Source organism: Bombus flavifrons, chromosome 17 (assembly GCF_040668555.2).
Source record: "Bombus flavifrons isolate JBK064 chromosome 17, iyBomFlav1_principal, whole genome shotgun sequence".
Classification (NCBI taxonomy): Eukaryota; Metazoa; Arthropoda; class Insecta; order Hymenoptera; family Apidae; genus Bombus; species Bombus flavifrons.
The window spans coordinates 4,164,141-4,183,538 of NC_138458.1; the positions used below are offsets into that span (position 1 = coordinate 4,164,141).

The window sequence follows — 19,398 nt, forward strand, 5'->3', positions numbered from 1 at the left end:
TGTTTTGATAAGCAAGCGCACAAGATATCTCGTCCGTGACGTAGTATGACTGTGAACGATATTGAATCGTAATCACGAAATGACTCAGCCGTACTATCGTATCAAAAATATCGTATTGTGAAATACCCTGTCCATGGTTAAAAGTAAATTAACACTAACTTTACCAGGCCCGGTCAAATGACCGATTTCAAAATTTAATTTACAATTGTACGTTCATTGTTATTTATTTCGTTCATCTAACTTTTGCAAACATTCTTATATTAACACAAATTGAGAAATTAATTGATCAGATAATATAAGAATTTACATAAAGTGAGATGAACAAAAGAAATAGCAATGACTGTAAAACTTTAGATTACATATTGAAGCAGGTCATTTGACCGGATCTTTTTAAAAGGATTGAAATTGGACATGAGTAAATTTATGAATCAATATTTTTCAAAATTGTCGAAATTTAGTTTGTTTTCAAATCCGTATTTAAATCCACAAATTATACCAGAGACGAAAGAGAGAACATTATACTTTTTATAAGAACACGTTTTTTATTATAAAGAATGTAACAGTTATGGCAATATTAAAAATGTAAGAATTGATAAAATTCAATAATGAAAACCAAAATGAATGCATACTTATAATGGCAATTATTAAGAGCACATACTCATTCAATAGTAACGTAATAATTCTATTTTTTCCATTGTTCATTATAAGAACATGTAGAGGCAACGCTAATGACTAAGATTGATAATAAATAGCTGACAATAGTTAAAAATATGAAGTGTAAACAAATAAAACTTTTTTACTGAAATCAGTTTATTTTCAAATTATGGTTGAGAATGTATAAATGTCTCAATGAGCTACACCAAATTTTATAAACTCGTCTCATTTTGACCATTAGTTACTGATACAATGAACGTCGATGTACTTGGAATACGAGGGACCAATTCTTTCCATACTCCGCATCCACCTTCGGGGAAGTTCTTGCGCTTCCCATTACGTGATAGGATACCTCGCTGATGTATCTCGACTTTGTGAATTTTCCACTGACATTCTTGATTCAATATGATGGAAAATACATGTGATTGAATCGGTGAATGTATGTCTCTAAGAAGGAGAAAGACCAACTCCTACGTTCCGTTTATATCAGGTAGGGCAAACCCTGAGGTGACGGGGATGTTCGAGTTTCCAATTAATGATTCACAGGCAATAAAATAACAAAGTACGCAAAGTTTAAGAAAAGGAAAAAGTATGCTAATTCCAAAAAATTCCGAGCCGTTAGATTGTCCTTGTCAATAAATAGTGGTCGTTTTCTAAAACTTTTTCTAATAACTAGAAAGTTTTAAAAACATATTGTTGCAGTGCAAAACATCTGCTTTGTGTGCAGCAAAGTGATATTTTGAACACAATATGCGTTTCAATAAATAATAATATTTGCCGTCTGAGTGGTTGTCACATGAAAATAAGTCATACAGTGGGCTAAAAATACCGAACTTTAAATAAGGGAAAACTTTGAACCGATGGATTCCTAAGTGAAAAACTTTTATATGTTGTCCGTATTTTCCATTCATATAAGTGCCGAAAAAATTCCGGACGTTAATATGCTAATTTGCTAATGTAGGACATTGACAAATACAAAACAGACGTATGTAGAGAACACCTTGTACTTACCAACTTTTGAAATTATTTACGAATGACATCCTCTTCTTTCGGAAAATGGTACAGTTGGTGCCATTCGTATGAACCGCTGTTGCATAGGCGCGAATATCCACTGACCTAACCATTTTCTGCGAATCCATGCCATAAAAGCTTGAAATAAGCTACAAAAAACAACGCACACATCCGTGAAGACGTATCTACAAAAGTAAAATGCAAGTTAATAAACACATAATTTAAAGTACTTAACAAAATAAAAACGAATGACAATTGAAATTAGGTAGAGATATTTTAGCTGGAAAATTTTTAACTAAGAGAGACAACTCAGGCCATGAAATAACTGTTTGTGCTATGTATGTATTTCGTTGTATGCGGTAGATGAGAGACTGAATCTGCGTAAAATTTGTTTTTATAAATCTTGTGAAAAATTCAACGTTTACTGAGTATTTCTTCCCGTGAAGAAATCAAACATTTTTTCAAACGGTATCGAGGAATCATATTAACAAAATGCAAAAAGTTTCATTCTGATTGATTCATGTATCGATGTTCGATATAGAACATTCATCCGTCGTAGAATGATATATAGAATATAATAATACATGTAGAATACAAAAATTCTTACAATCTCCAGTCTTTTACAAAATGCAAACGATTTCATTTTGATTAAACTATCCTTTGCAGAAAAATCGATGGATTTATATAAAAAGAATAAATATTGAATTCATAACCTTCCCCTTTCCGAACTTGATTAAAGACATCATCTAGCAAATATAACATATTTACTAACTGTCTGTGAGCTGTTTACTAGCGAAGATGAACGAAAACGGTTCCCCAACGGCTCTGTGTTCGGCCACACGGCATGTTCGCTCGTTGTCTAGGAAAAGCAACAGACGAATGAGAACATAATTTAAGGAGGAATAGACAATAGGAGTGGACTAGTTATAATCTTACAATCAGCAACACTTCTGTACAATGGGAATGGTAGACGATGGGGTAACGTTTATCTTCTGGCAGACAATCCTGTAAAACCCATTTTATTAATAAGATTTCATAAGCATGGAATTAAACAAATTTTTTAATATAAAATAGCGACTTTTTGTGTAAAAATATTGCCACCTGCAATTTTTCCCGACTTTAGGTGTTTTGAAGGTTAATTGAATTGGTCAATTGCTACCTTAGGGTAACCAATAGACGTGAGCGTTTACCTTCTTCTCCCATCAATCCTTTCTCATCCAATGAATTTGCAAACATTCCAATCCGCGTGGTACCCCCATCCTTGCCTCGGAAATTCTAACGAATCTTGGGAAAATCAAATTTTACCCACATTTACTCGTCTGTCGTCTACCGCACATAACCGAATCTAATGTTTGTCGAATATAAAACTAAAGCTAATAACGTATATAGAGCTATTTATGTCTTGTTTAATTTTTTCTTACTTTGTTTCCTTTTTCACGTTTTTTTCTTTATGCGACGTCATATTCCCCGAATCCTGCGTAATTTTCGGGAGTTTGCCTCTAGTTTTTATGTTATTAACTTGGAGAGAATTTTTCGGTGAGAAAATATTTAAGTCTACGTCGCATGTAAGAGCAGTCGATATCGAGAATATCACCTGTATCACTTTCCGAAAGAAGACAATCCCCTTCATAAAGATTGAATTTGAAAAGTTGGTAAGTACAAAGTATTCGTACTGTGCATACGTGTATTTTGTATCTGTTAATGTTCTAAATTAACACATTAACGGCCGGCGTTTTCTCGGTTAAATCTCGCTTGTGGCCACCAACCTTCTTAACCTCTTTGACACTTTCTGATAGCACTGATATGAACAGAGAATAGAGACGACATATGAATGTTTCTAATATAAGAATCAAATGGTTCTTGCGTTTTTAAAGTTTGGTACTTTTAGCCTACTGCGCTTACTTTTACGTGATAACCACTTAAACGGTAAATTTCATTATTTATTCAAACACATATTGAGTTCAGAATGACGGAATATCGCTTTACGATCAATATCGCGAGATCTTTCCCATTAAAATGAGTTAGCAAATATGCTTCGAACAATGTAGTGTCTGATGATATTTTTATTATAAAAATGTAAGTAACGTGATGGTAAAAGTTTCATCACAAATCAAGAATAAGAAAAATTAAATTTTGAATTGAACTACTCAGTTTATCACAGGTCGTTCATATTTGTTGATTCTCAGTCCCTCCTTGTCTTTCACTCGCATTGCACCTTTCTACATTCGACACGTCTTGGAGCTCAGTTTCGACATACAGAATAGTTTATGTATCTCCATTATCGCAACACTTGGATTCCGATTTTCGTACAATTACGAAATGTTTCCTGTATTATCAAAATACGCAATAACAGTTGAGAAAGAGCTGTGTCTGCAGACGAAGTTTAGCCAGTCCTTCAATTAAAATATATTCACAATAGGAACATTGTGGTAGTTGATGATATCCTAGAATTTACAATAAAACAATTATATAGCTTTTCTCTATTAAACATCTACTACTGACTATAGAAATAGTGACAGGTAGCACTACTCGATCCGAGACAGAATATCGACGAGACAACAATACGACAATAAAACTTTCATATTATTGACCCATTTTTATGAAGCTTTAATCAACATGTCCGTCATATTTGTGTAATCAGAATGACACGAAACACGATATAATTTGTTAAAATCGGCTCAGTGTTGTAGGTTTCTTCGTAAACGAAAGGCGACACAATGAGGGGACGATCGCTGAAAAAGCGAGTCTCGCAAGTTTTCACCCAAAGATTTTACGTCCCTGCGCGCCCCGAAACTTCGGAGCAAGCAGGTGAATTCGGTTCTGTTCCACATACAGCTCAGTTTCATTTTTCAATAACTGATATCTTCGATGTTTATCTAAAATGTAAATACATTGTAATTTTTTTACCTCAGATGGTAGTAAATGCCAAATAAAGTACTCTAAGATATCTGTATCTGGTTTCCTCTCAGTTAGGCAATTTTAACATGAAACGAGATATCTTGTCTCTTGACATCAATGTGCTTTACTCGTTTTATCTGTTACATTCGCTTATTATTTATATGAAGTATTCTTTTAACAGGTAATCTCTTCCTAAAATATTATGACAGCGCCACTTTAAGAAGCATGGATGTCCGTGTCGATCGTTATTTACCCGAAATCATGAAACAAAATCGTACAAAAAATACGAATAGAAAAGGCATACTGTATCCAAACAACCAACAAATTTATTACAAAATAAAAGGGAAGATGTACAAGAAGGACAACACGTTATCGAAAGCAGTTGATCAGAGAAGAAGGGCAAGAGCGAGAAGAACGAGATCAATGCAACTACTAGTACTACCAACAATAGCAAGCAACGGATGATGGAGAAATAAAATAAGAAGAAGAAGAACAAAATGAATTATTTGTTAATATACCAATGCTAGACTATACAAGAGTACCGCTAAGATTTGCTGAAAATGAGGATTCGTTTGAATGGCTAGCAATTGAATCGCAGATAAACTACCACGTTCAAATTAAGAAAAGCCTAGGGAAAACATTCTGACAAATAGAATTGCAAAATGGACATGCTCAGCTGTTGAAAAAAAATGAGAATTTGTAGGCACAAATAAAATATTTCAAATAAAACCTCGAAAGAACCCAATTGTCCAGAGATCAATTGCGTAAAAAGTTGAAGAGATTAGATATCTTGAGGTAGGAACAATTATATAAGGTCAAAATACATGCTCAACTACGGAGAAGAAGAAGTTGCAAAAAGATGGGCTAAGAGACGGAAACTAAAAAATATAATGCTGCAAAACAATGACTATGAAGTCAGCCCACGAAACAATCGTTTTTCGAATTCCATAACTTCTGAAGAATCGATTCCTTCAATGATTCTAGGAGCATTCAAAGTATATCTCTTCGTTACAGTCGAGGAAGATCTGCGGTCGAAAAGACATCAAGAAAGAAAGGCGTAGGTCTCAAACGACAAGAGAAAAGGCGAAGAGCTGTTGGGATTTCCTCTAAGGCAGAAATCTACACTTAAAGAATATAAGTTTTTGACTGAAACATTTTCGATAGTTTCCCCTTGTCAAATGGTCTACTGGTGTAGAAATATACCTACATATTAGATATGTCCAATATTTGTAAATGTATTCTTTATTTTCTTTGCTTTTTGTTATTATAATATTATATCGACATTCTGTACTATTTTTAACTCTACTTTGTATGTATCATGGTTCAAAAATATAGTAATTATTAATTTCTCTTTCTAAGGCCACGTACAATTTATTAATTAGTTTCATTCTTGCGACATTTTGTTATTCTCATGCTTGTCTATCTCGGATAGAAAAGTAGATATAAAATTTTCTGTAAAACCGTACGATTAAATAGGTTTCCGCAGTGTGAAGCCCAACAGGTTCTTGTTTATGTAGTGTACAACCAAATAGGGTAGATCCCTAACTTTCAGTTTAAATACATAGGTTCTTGTATATGCTAAATTACGACCAAGCATGGCAGATCTTTAATTTTATAGATCCTTTCGTACGTTAATTTGAGTTGAACTTAGCACTTGGCCGCATGGTGCAGCACTTGTACGGGAGCAGATCCATAAGTGCGAGCACTCCAATTTCCTCTTTTTTCGTAACCGTGGACGACATGTGTAGCGGCACGATAGCATTCGTGCGATGACACGAACAGCTTATTCTCTACACAATACCGTTTGTATATTGTTACGGACGATGTTATCCCCCGACACAATATTCGCACTACAACGACGTTGAGATGTCCCATGACTCTGTTTTTCGGTAATTGCAATTTTTGTTTTAATAAGCAAGCGCACAAGATATCTCGTCCGTGACGTAGTATGACTATGAACGATTTCTATCACAATCGTAAAATGCCTCGTTTGTAGTTGCGACGCAGTTATCTGATGACAAGTCGCAGCAGTGTACTCCTGCTCAGTAGGTTTCATAGGATGACCGCCATCAGGATCGTAAGGGGATACCGGACGATATCATATGCGTCGGTGACTGTCCTGGCGGCCTCTCCTCCGCTGAAGCTCCTGACCTTGGCGCTCCAACGAGTGTACGAAGGCCAGAGGAACCTAAGCTCAGGCGGGGACTCTCCCTCCGCTAAGCTGGCGAGACGTTCGGTGGTAAGCTATACGAAAGGTATGGGAGCGGTGGCGCTCCGACCTACTCGCCGAAGACTAGGTCCGCGGCCACACCAAGCCGTTAGATCGATGCTGCCAAACTAGGAGGCTTGGAAAGACCGCGGAGGGCTTCCACTGTACCTCCGGATGACGCAGGTGCCCGCAGGACATGGAGTATTCGGCGAATACCTGCAGAAAATCGAAATAGAGGTAACTGCGGTGAGGGCGAGGACTCGGCCCAACACACGTAGGAAATTTTGTCCGGCGTGGGATGCCCCACGTCGTATTCTACGGCTAGCAATTGGCGAGAGATTAGACTCCTCGTCAGTTGTGAAAGCGATGCTGAAAAGGCAACAAGAGTTCCTCGCAATCCGCTCATATTGCGAAGGGGTAATGCTCGTAAAGGAAAGAACAGAGCAGAAGAGGGTGAGAACATCCCACGCTTGCAGGGTTCCGCGCCGAAGGAAGGCCTTACGCTGTCCTAGGTAGTCATAGAGGCCGACACGCCGAGGAAGATTTGGACCTCCTCAGACTTGCACGACGGTCCAGGGGATAGCGTTGAGAGGAACTAACCAAGAAACGACTCCCTTAGACAGGAGAAGACGCAGGGATGCTCCGGCAGTAATTCGAAAGAGGACCCGGGGCACCCCTGCTGAGCGTCAGGCGGTCCACCGTGGGGTTCTAGTCGGTACAGTCCGACACTACCTCGCCTCTTCCAAGAACGGAGGGTTGTCGATGAAGATTTCCCCATGTATAAAAAAAAGAAGTTGCGAAGTAGTTAAAAGCAAATTAAGAAAGCTTAAAAACTCTACTAACAATATAAAATCTTTTTGAAAATATTAAAAGCGGACCTTACTAAACTTGTGTATCAGTACTGTTCAAAATTATCGCAATTTGGGTACTTAAATCCGTATAAATTATTTATACAGGATGCTTAGCGCAACGGCCGCTACAAGCTAATAAACACTCCTGATAACCTGGTAAAAAGATGTTCTCAACTAAAGTTAATTATTGATGAATTTAAAATAAATTGCATTACAAAAAAATGTAAAAAAGGTTTTGGATAAAGGGTGGTGTCCAAACTGTAAATTAGTTACCTGAATGTGCCGTTTCGGAGGTACTTTAGATCGCTAAAGCTGAAAATGAGGGCCATTTTTCACGGAAATGAACAGTTCGGAATATTCGAACTTATTAATATTTGGTGATCAAAGGTCTTAACTGTAGAAATTCACGTAAGATCGTGATTACACAAAGAGGCAAAATAAATGATGACACAACCAACGAGAACGTTCCAAATGCTCAAATGCTCCAAATGTTCCATTAGTTGCTGATACAATGAATGTCGATCTACTTGGAATGCGTGGGACCAATTTTTTCCACTCTTCGCATAAACCTTCGGGGGAGTCCTTGCGCTTCCCATTAGGTGATAGCATGATACCTCGCTAATATACCTCGACTTTGTTAATTTTCCACTTGCATTCTTGATTCAATATGATGAAAAATACATGTGAATGAATTGGTGAATGTATGTCTCCAAGAAGGAGAAAGACCAACTCCTACGTTCCGTTCATATAAGGTCCTGAGATGACGAGGATGTTCGAGGATCCAATTAATGATTCACAGGCAATAAAATAACAAAGTACGCAAAGTTTAAGAAAAGGAGAACATAATTTAAGGAGGAATAGACAATAGGAGTGGACTAGTTATAATCTTACAATCAGCAGCACTTCTGTACAATGGGAATGGTAGACGATGGGGTAACGTTTGTCTTCTGGCAGACAATCCTATAAAACACATTTCATTATTCAAATTTCAAGCGCATGGAATTAAAAAAATTTTTTAATGTAAAATAGCGACTTTTTGTGTAAAAATATTGCCACCTGCAATTTTTCCCGACTTTAGGTGTTTTGAGGGCTAATTGAATTGGTCTATTACTATAATGGAATATCCAATAGACGTGAGCGTTTACCTTCTCCTTCCATGAATTCTTTCTCATCCAATGAATTTGCAAACATTCCAATCCGCGTGGTACCCCCATCCTTATCTTGGAACTTCCAACGTATCTTGGGAAAAACAAATTTTACGCAGATTCACTCGTCTGTCGTCTACCGCAGATAACCGAACCCAATGAACGACTTCGACAGATTTTTTTATAACATAATTAATTTTATTTTTGCTTTAATTGAAGCAGTATGTTTCTATATCATTCTCCGATTTATTTTAGCTTTGCGAAATCGTTATCCCCGATATCTACGTTTTTATATGTAGTTTGCTTCAGGTTTTTATGTGATAAACTTACAGAGATTGGTTCGGTGAGAAAATATTTACGTCTACATCTAATGTAACAACAGTCGACATCGAGAATATCATCTGTATCACTTTCGAAATGAAGACAATCCCCTTCATAAAGAATAAATTTGAAAAGTTGGTAAGTACAAAGTATTCGTGTATTTTGTATCTGTTAATGTTCTAAATTAACACATTAGCGGCCGGTATTTTCACGGTTAAATCTCGTTTCTGGCCACCATCCTTCCTAACCTTTTTGACATTTCCTGATAGTACTCATATGAGCAGAGAATAGAGACCACATATGAATGTTTCTAATATAAGTATCCAATGGTTCAAAAGTCTTGTGTTTATAAAGTTTGGTACTTTTAGCCTACTGCGCTTACTTTTACGTGATAACCATTTAAACGATAAATTTTCTTATTTATTTAAACACATATTGTGTTCAGATTAACGGAATAGCGCTATACGATCAATATTGTGAGATCTTTCCGATTAAAATGAGTTAGCAAATATGCTTCGAACAATGTAGTGTCTGATGATATTTTTATTATAAAAGTGTAAGTAACGTGTTGGTAAAAGTTTCATCACAAATCAAGAACAAGAAAATTTAAATTTTGAATTGATCTACTCAGCTTATCACAGGTTGTTCATATTTGTTGATTCTCAGTCCCTTCTTGTCTTTCACTCGCATTGTCCCTTTCTACGTTCGACACGTCTAGGACCTCAGTTTCGACATATAGAATTGTTTATGTATCTTCATTATTGCAACACTTGAATCCCGATTTTCGTACAATTACAAAATGTTTCCTTTATTATCAAAAAACGCAATAACTCTTGAGAAAGAGCTGTGTCTGCAGACGAAGTTTAGCCAGTCCTTCAATTAAAATATATTCACAGTAGGGACATTTTAGCATTTTGATGATATCCTAGGATTTACAATAAGACAACTATATAGCTTTGCTCTATTAAACATCTACTACTGACTACAGAAATAATGGCAGATAGTATTACTCGATCCGAGACCAAATATCGACGAGGCAACAATATTATTACCTTTCATATTATTACCAATGTTTATGAAACTTTCATCAACATGTCAGTCATATTTTTGTAATTAAAATGACACGAAACACGATATAATTTGTTAAAATCGGCTAAGTATCGTAGGTTTCTTCGTAAACGAAAGACGACACAATACGGAGGGGACGATTGCTGAAAAAGCGAGTCTCGCAAGTTTTTACCCAATGATTTTACGTCCCTGTGCGCCCCGAAACTTCGGAGCAAGCAGGTGAATCTGTTTCTGTTCCACATACAGCTCAGTTTTTTTTCTTCAATAACTGATATCTTCGATGTATAATTATAAAGTACTATACGAGATTTGTATCTGGTTTCCTTTCAGTCAGGCAATTTTAATATAAAACGAGATACCTCATCTCGTGACATCAATATGCTTTCCTCGTTTTATCCACGTTACTTTCGTTTATTATTAATATGTATTATTCTTTTAACAGACAATCTCTTCCTAAAATATTATACCTGCGACTCTTAAGAAGCATGGATGTCCGTGCCGATCATTGTTTACCCGAAATCATCAAACAAAATCATACAAAAAATACCAATAGAAGAGAAAGCATACTGTATCCGAACAACCAACAAATTTATTACAAAATAAAAGAGAAAGAGAAATTGTACAAGAAAGACGGCACGATATCGAATAGCAGCTGGTCTGAAAAGAAGGGCAAGGGGAAGAAGGACGACATCAATGCAACTACTATCACTACCAACAATAGCAAGAAGCGGATGAAGGGGGGATAAAATAAGAAGAAGAGAAAATGAATTATTTGGTACTATACCAATGCTAGACTATACAAGAGTACCGTTAAGGTAACGAGGATTCAATTGAACGGCCAGCAATTGAATCACAGACAACCTGCGACTTTGAAATTGGGAAAATCCTAGGGAAGACTTTCCGAGAAATGGAATTGCAAAATGAACATGCTCTGCTGTTGAAAGAAAATAAAAATTTGAAAGCACACATAAAATATGTCAAATAAAACCTCTAAAGAACCGAAATGTCCAGAAATCAATTGCGTGAAAAGTTGAAGAGATTAGGTGCCTTGAGGTGGAAACATTTATGTAAGTTCAAAAGGAAGTTCGGTGAAGAAAAAGTTGCAAAACGGCAGGCTAAGAGGCAGAAACTAAAAAATTTACTGCACCAGTAAAAATTGTACGTCTAAAAAATTGCTTGAAGATGAATCACGACATCTTCTCGCAAAAAGAGGACGCTTTATCGTAGAGAGCGAAAATGCAGTTTCCTGCTGACACAGGAAACTCTTTTATTCGTAAGATAAAGGAAAACGATCGCTATGAAGTCAGCCTGTGAAACAATCGTTTTCTGAATTCCATAGTTTCTGAAGAATCGATTCTTTCAATGATTCCAGGAGCATTCAAAGAATAACTTTTCAATACAGCGCAGGTCTCAAACGTCAAAAGAAAAGGCGAAGAGCAGTTGGGATTTCTTCGAAGACAGAAATCTACATTTATATAATACACGTATTTGACTGAATCATTTTGGATGGTTTCCCTTTATAGAATAGTCTATTGGTATAGAGATATACATTCATATTAAATATGTCCAATATTTGTAACTGTATTATTTATGTTCCTTGTTTCTTATTTTAAATTATTATATTGAAGTTTTGTACTATTATTAACTCTACTTTATATACATCATCGCTCAAAAATATAGTAAACGATTAATTTCTCTTTCTTAGGCAACGTACGATTAAATAGGTTTCCGTAGTGTGAAAGCCAACGGGTTCTTGTTTATGTCAGCGTACAACCTAATAGGGTGGATTCCTAACTGTAAGCTTAAATACATAGGTTCTTGTATATGCTAAGTTACGACAAAGCAGGGCAGATCTTTAATGTTTTAGATCCTTTTGCATGTTAATTTCAGTTGAACTCCAATTTTCTCTCTGTTCGTAACCATGGACGACATATGTAGCGGCACGATACCATTCGCACAATGACACGACCAGCTTATTCGCGACATAATACTGTTTGTATATTGTTGCGGAAGATGTTATCCCCCGTCACAATATTCGTACTACACCATCGGTAAGATGTGCTGTGAGTGTGTTTCTTTATAAATACAACTTTTGTTATAATAAGCAAATGCACCAGATATCTGGTCCATGACGTAGTATGACTGTGAACGATATTGAATCGTAATGGCGAAATGATTCAGCCGTATTATCGTATCAACAATATCGTATTGTAATATATCTTGTTCATGGTTAAAAGTAAATTAGCACTAACCTTACCAGGTCCGGTCACATGACCGTTTTCAAAATTTAATTTAAAATTGTACATTCATTGTTATTTATTTCGTTTATCTAACTTTTGCAAACATTCTTATATTAACACAACTTGAGAAATCGATTGATCAGATAATATAAGAATTTACATAAAGTCAGTTGAACAAAAAAATAACAATGAATGTGAAACTTTCGATTAAACATTGAAGCCGGTCATTTGATCTGATCTTTTTAAAAAGATTGAAATCGGGCATAAGTAAACTTATGAATCAATATTTTTCAAAATTGTCGTAATTTAGTTCGTTTTCAAATCCGTATTTAAATAAGGACAAATTTTACCAGGGACGAAAGAGAGGTCATTTTACTTTTTATAAGAACACGTTTATATTATAAAGAATGTAACAGTTACGATAATTTCAAAAATATAAGAATTAATAAAATTCAATAATGCAAACCGAAATGAATGCATAATTATTATAATTATTAAGAGCATTTAATCATTTAACACTAAACCTACCGACACTTCGTGTATACCTACCCTACCGTATGCGGTGAAAATGACCGGTGATGAAAGAAGTAATAGTTTTTATGATTTATCTTAGATAATGGTTAATTTCTAACTAAATCTATATAAAATGATGAACTTTCATAAAATTTCTTCCAAATTTACTTTTGTTTAATTTCAATTATAGTCTTTCATTCTTGCCCTTACGTAAACGCTTATTTATAATATTCAACTCTGATTCGGTTTTAAATAGCTTTTCATGTGTTTCCATGCTGTTTTCAGTTAGTTGCTGAAGTTTCTTGATCATCGTACATTGAACAGTCTTCTTCTATGTCCGTTATTTTTTTTTTTTTTTTTAATCTTGACATTTCTATAGTAGATATTTGTCACAGCATAATACCATGTACGGAATAAAAAATTTTTGCCACATTTGATATGCTTTACTTTTCCATTTATAACAACTTTTCACAAGACGATCTGAGATGCTTTCTGGCTGAGTTTTGCAGATAACAAGTTTAGATGTCGACTAATTGACTTACAAGCCGAGATGTGTTCTTATCGAAAAGACAATAGCAAGTAAAAATATGATCTGTGACGGCGATATTTATACGAAAATATTGATGAGTATTAACCGTTCTCCACCAACGTTACTCAAGGGTGGAGTTGGGAAAGCTTTTCCCATGATTTATATCACTGAGCAATAACCCTAAGAAATTTTTCGACTTTTAAAATCTTTGTAACAATGTACTGTAAAAAATACTAAATTCTGTGGCAGTTCCTTAGGATTAACATGGGTCTGAGTTGATATGCCTTGAAAGCTAGTGGCTATATTGATCGAGGGATGGATAGTTGTATTACAAGATTACGGGTGCAACAGCAGTTATTATTTGTTATTACTGATTTTGTTTGTCATCTGACATTTAGATAGCCTTTTCTTTGTACTGATTCCATTTATTTTCTCATTATGACCATTTATTGCTGATACAATGAATGTCGATCTACTTGGAATGCGTAGGTCCAATTCTTTTCACTATTCGCATCGACCTTCGGAAGAGTTCTTACGCTTCCCATTACGTGATAGGATATCTCGCTGATGTACCTCGACGTTGTTAATTTTCCACTGGCATTCTTGGTTCAATATGATTGATAAATACATGTGAATGAACCGGTGAATGTATGTCTCTAAGAAGGAGAAGGATCAACTCCTACGTTAAGCTTATCAGGTAGGGACAGGTCCTGAGGGGACGGGGATGTTCGAGTTCCCAATTAATGATTCACAGGCAATAAAATAACAAAGTACGCAAAGTTTAAGAAATGGAAAAAGTATGCTAATTCCAAAAAATTCCGCGCCGTTAGGTTGTCCTTGTCCATAAATTGTGGTCGTTTTCTAAAACTGTTTCTAATAACTGGAAAGTTTTAAAAACGTATTGTTGCACTGCAAAACAGCTGCTTTGTGTGCAGCAAAGTGATATTTTGAACACAATATGCGTTTCAATAAATAATAATATTTGCTGTCTGAGTGGTTATCATATGAAAATAAATCATACAATAGGCTAAAAATACCGAACTTTAAATATGTGAAAATTTTGAAGGATTCCTAAGTGAAAAACTTTTATATGTTGTCCGTATTTTCCATTCCTATAAGTGCCGAAAAAATGCCGGACGTTAATATGCTAATTTGCTAATGTAGGACATTGACAAATACAAAACACACGTATGTAGAGAACACCTTGTACTTACCAACTTTTGAAATTATTTACGAATGACATCCTCTTCTTTCGGAAAATGGTACAGTTAGTGCCATTCGTATGAACCGCTGTTGCATAGGCGCGAATATCCACTGACCTAACCATTTTCTGCAAATCCATGCCATAAAAGCTTGAAATAAGCTACAAAAAACAACGCACACATCCGTGAAGACGTATCTACAAAAGTAAAATGCAAGTTAATAAACACATAATTTAAAGTACTTAACAAAATAAAAACGAATGACAATTGAAATTAGGTAGAGATATTTTAGCTGGAAAATTTTTTAACTAAAAGAGACAACTCAGGCTATGAAATAACTGTTTGTGCTATGTATGTATTTCGTTGTATGCGGTAGATGAGAGACTGAATCTGCGTAAAATTTGTTTTTATAAATCTTGTGAAAAATTCAACGTTTACTGAGTATTTCTTCCCGTGAAGAAATCAAACATTTTTTCAAACGGTATCGAGGAATAAAATTAACAAAATGCAAAAAGTGTCATTCTGATTGATTCATGTATCGATATTCGATGTAGAACATTCATCCGTCGTAGAATGATATTTAGAATACAATAATATATATGTCGGAGATGAAAGAACACAGAAGCCTTTGGAATTTTGGATAATTCCGCAACATTGTAATCTAGATTTTATCATAGCTGTAATTAAGCAATTGTCATTCAATCTGATTGTAATTGTTCGAGATTTGTGATAGCGAGATTGGGCTCGAGGTGACAACTGGTCGCCGAACGTAGCCACGGTCACGGGATGGACGTTTTGCCTGACGGAGGTGTGGAGTGGTTGTATGGTTCTCCCTAGAAATGTGGTTGTGGCGGCATACGGCCTCAAGAATGGGCCTAGCCACATGGCATTGTACCTCGGAGGTGTCAATATAATGGAACACACGTTGTATTAATAATCAAACTCCAGGCAGAAACTGCTTAGCAACGGTGATTGGAACTTTCTCGATGCTTCCAACGAGTCTAAAACAAACGAACTCAATTGTAAAGAGTGGAAAGTTTTCATCAGTCCGGTATTCGTGCGATCGCCTTGGAAAGTTACACATCGAGCAGTTTATACCGAGCGTCTCAGCAATCGTATTTTGTGCCTAAAATTATTCTACGCATAGTAAAGAGTTATCCGGTTGACTGTGGGTTCGTTTGAAGCCAAGAACATTGTTAATAGCGTTCATTAAACTCATTATTCGTTAAACTTATTATTCGTAAAACATTATTCGTTAATCTTATTATTCGTTAAACTTATTATTCGTTTAACTTATTATTCGTCAAACTTATTATTCGTTAAACTCAATATACATTATACTTCGTAAAAGTCTTGTACATACGTGTAAATATAATCCCTGCTTCGTAAAACGATGGCTAATCCAAACGAAGAATTGTTACGCGCCCTAAATTCTAATATTAACTCGACATATATAATATACAAAAATCTTTACAACCTCCAGTCTTTTACAAAATGCAAACGATTTCATTTTGATTAAACTATTCTTGGCGGAATAATCGATGGTTATATGTAAAAAGAATAAATATTAAATTGGTAACATTATCCTTTCTGATCTTGATTAAAGACATCATCTAGCAACTGTAACATATTTACTAACTGTCTGTGAGCTGTTTACTAGCGATGATGAAGAAAAACGGTTCTCCAACGGCTCTGTGAACGACATGTTCGTTCGTTGTCGAGGAAAAGTAACAGACAAGCGACAACATAATTTAGGGAGGAATCGACAATGGGAGTGGATTGGTTATAATCTCACAATCAGCACCACTTCTGGAATGGTATACGATGGTGGGGTAGCGTTTGTCTTGTGGCAGACAATGCTATAAAACACAATTTATTAATAAGATCTCAAAAGCATGAAAATAAAAAATTTTTCAGCATAAAATAGCGACTTTTTGTGTAAAAATATTGCCACCTGCAATTTTTCCCAACTTTACGTGTTTTGAAGGCTAATTGAATTGGTCAATTGCTATCTTAGGGTAACCAATAGACGTGAGCGTTTACCTTCTTCTTCCATCAATCCTTTCTCATCCAATGAATTTGCAAACATTCCAATCTGCGTGGTACCCCCATCCTTATCCCGGAATTTCTAACGAATCTTGGGAAAAACAAATTTTTCGCAGATTTACTCGTCTGTCGTCTACCGCAGATAACCGAAAATAATGTTTGTCATATACTCATCATTATCTGAAATCGAATATAAATATATGTATCCGTTCATTTGTTTCTTTCTTATATACATCCTTCACTACTTTCTTATATTTTTGCGACATCGATTTCGCCAACAGCTGCGTTACATTGCGTAGTTTGCTTCTGGTTTTTATGTTATAACTTTGCAGAGAATGGATAGATGAGTAAATATTTGCACCTACATTAAATGTAACAACAATCGACATCGAGAATATCATCTGTATCACTTTCCGAAAGAAGACCATCCCCTTCATAAAGATTGAATTTGAAAAGTTGGTAAGTACAAAGTATTCGTACTGTGCATACGTGTGTTTTATATCTGTTAATGTTCTAAATTAACACATTAACGGCCGGCGTTTTCTCGGTTAAATCTCGTTTCTGGCCACCATCCTTCTTAACCTTTTTGACATTTTCTGATAGCACTCATATGAACAAAGAATAGAGGCGACATATGAATGTTTCTAATATAAGTATCCAGTGGTTCAAAAGTCTTACGTTTATAAAGTTTGAAAATTTTAGCCTACTGCATAGCTTACTTTTACGTGATAATCATTTAAACGCTAAATTTTATTATTTATTTAAACACATAATGTGTTCAGAATGACGGAATATCGCTTTACGATCAATATTGTGAGATCATTCCGATTAAAATGAGTTAGCAAATATGCTTCGAATAATGTAGTGTCTGATGATATTTTTATTATAAAAATGTAAGTAACGTGTTGGTAAAAGTTTCATCACAAATCAAGAACAAGAAAATTTAAATTTTGAATTGAACTATTCAGCTTATCACAGGTCGTTCATATTTGTTGATTCTCAGTCCCTCCTTGTCTTTCACTCGCATTGTCCCTTTCTACGTTCGACACGTCTAGGACCTCAGTTTCGACATATAGAATTGTTTATGTATCTCCATTATCGCAACACTTGGATCCCGATTTCCGTACAATTACAAAATGTTTCCTGTATTATCAAAAAACGCAATAACAGTTGAGAAAGAGTTGTGTCTGCAGACGAAGTTTAGCCAGCCACAGTAGCAACATTTTAGCATTTTGATGATATCCTGGGATTTACAATAAGACAACTATATACCTTTGCTCTATTAAACATCTACTACTGACTACAGAAATAATGGCAAATAGTATTAGTCGATCCGAGACCGAATATCGACGAGGCAACAATACAACAATAAAACTTTAATATTATTACCAATGTTTATGAAACTTTCATCAACATGTCAGTCATATTTTTGTAATTAAAATGACACGAAACACGATATAATTTGTTAAAATCGGCTAAGTATCGTAGGTTTCTTCGTAAACGAAGTACGACATAATACGGAGGAGACGATCGCTGAAAAAGCGAGTCTCGCAAGTTTTCACCCTATGATTTTACGTTCCAACGCGCCCCGAAACTTCGGAGCAAGCAGGCGAATCCGTTTCTGTTCCACATACAGCTCAGTTTCTTTTTTCAATAACTGATATCTTCGATGTTTATCTAAAATGTAAATACATTGTAATTTTTTTATCTCAGATGATAGTAAATGAAAAATAAAGTACTCTAAGATATCTGTATCTGGTTTCCTCTCGGTTAGGCAATTTTAATATGAAACGAGATACCTTGTCTCTTGACATCAATGTGCTTTACTCGTTTTATCTGTTACATTCGCTTATTATTTATATGAAGTATTCTTTTAACAGGTAATCTCTTCCTAAAATATTATACCTGCGACTCTATAAGAAGCATGGATGCCCGTGCCGACCATTGTTAACCCGAAATCATCAAACAAAATTATACAAAAAATACGAATAGAAGAGAAATCATACTGTATCTGAACAACCAACAAGTTTATTACAAAATAAAAGAGAAAGAGAAATTGTACAAGAAAGACGGCACGATATCGAATAGCAGCTGGTCTGAAAAGAAGGGCAAGGGGAAGAAGGACGACATCAATGCAACTACTATCACTACCAACAATAGCAAGAAGCGGATGAAGGGAGATAAAATAATTAGAAGAAGAAAATTAATTATTTGGTAACATACCAATGCTAGACTATACAAGAGTACCGTTAAGATTCCCTGACAACGAGGATGCAATTGAACGGCCAGTAATTGAATCGCTGACAAGCTGCGACTCTTAAATTGAGGAAAGTCTAGAGGAGACCTTCCGAGAAATAGAATTGCAAAATGAACATGCTCTGCTGTTGAAAGAAAATAAAAATTTGAAAGAACACATAAAATATGTCAAATAAAACCTCTAAAGAACCGAAATGCCCAGAAGTCAATTGCGTGAGAAGTTGAAGAGATTAGATATCTTGAGGTGGAAACATTTATGAAAGGTCAAAATACATGCTGAAGTTCGATGAAGAAAATGTTGCAAAACGATGGGCTAAGAGACAGAAACCAAAAAATTTACTGCACCAGTAAAAATTGTACAACTAAAAAATTCCTTGAAGATGAATCATGACATCTTCCCCCAAAAAGAGGACGCTTCATCGTTGAGGGCGAAGGTGCGGTTTCCTGCTGACCCC

The 19,398-nt window shown here is 35.4% G+C and overlaps 2 long non-coding RNA genes across 3 annotated transcripts; both read left to right on the plus strand.

Moving 5' to 3' along the window:
* Positions 1-2,645: 2,645 nt before the first annotated feature.
* Positions 2,646-11,568, plus strand: LOC138188866 (uncharacterized). 2 transcript variants are annotated; one of them, XR_011175717.1, is made up of 3 exons: positions 2,844-3,317; positions 10,600-11,430; positions 11,530-11,568. It is a non-coding gene; the product is annotated as an uncharacterized LOC138188866 (long non-coding RNA). The 2 variants fall into 2 exon arrangements; XR_011175716.1 differs by lacking the exon at positions 11,530-11,568 and having other exon boundaries at positions 2,646-3,317; positions 10,600-10,898.
* Positions 11,569-15,965: 4,397 nt separating this feature from the next.
* Positions 15,966-19,342, plus strand: LOC138188864 (uncharacterized). Its single transcript, XR_011175714.1, has 2 exons — positions 15,966-17,146; positions 18,568-19,342. It is a non-coding gene; the product is annotated as an uncharacterized LOC138188864 (long non-coding RNA).
* The last annotated feature ends 56 nt before the right edge of the window (positions 19,343-19,398 follow it).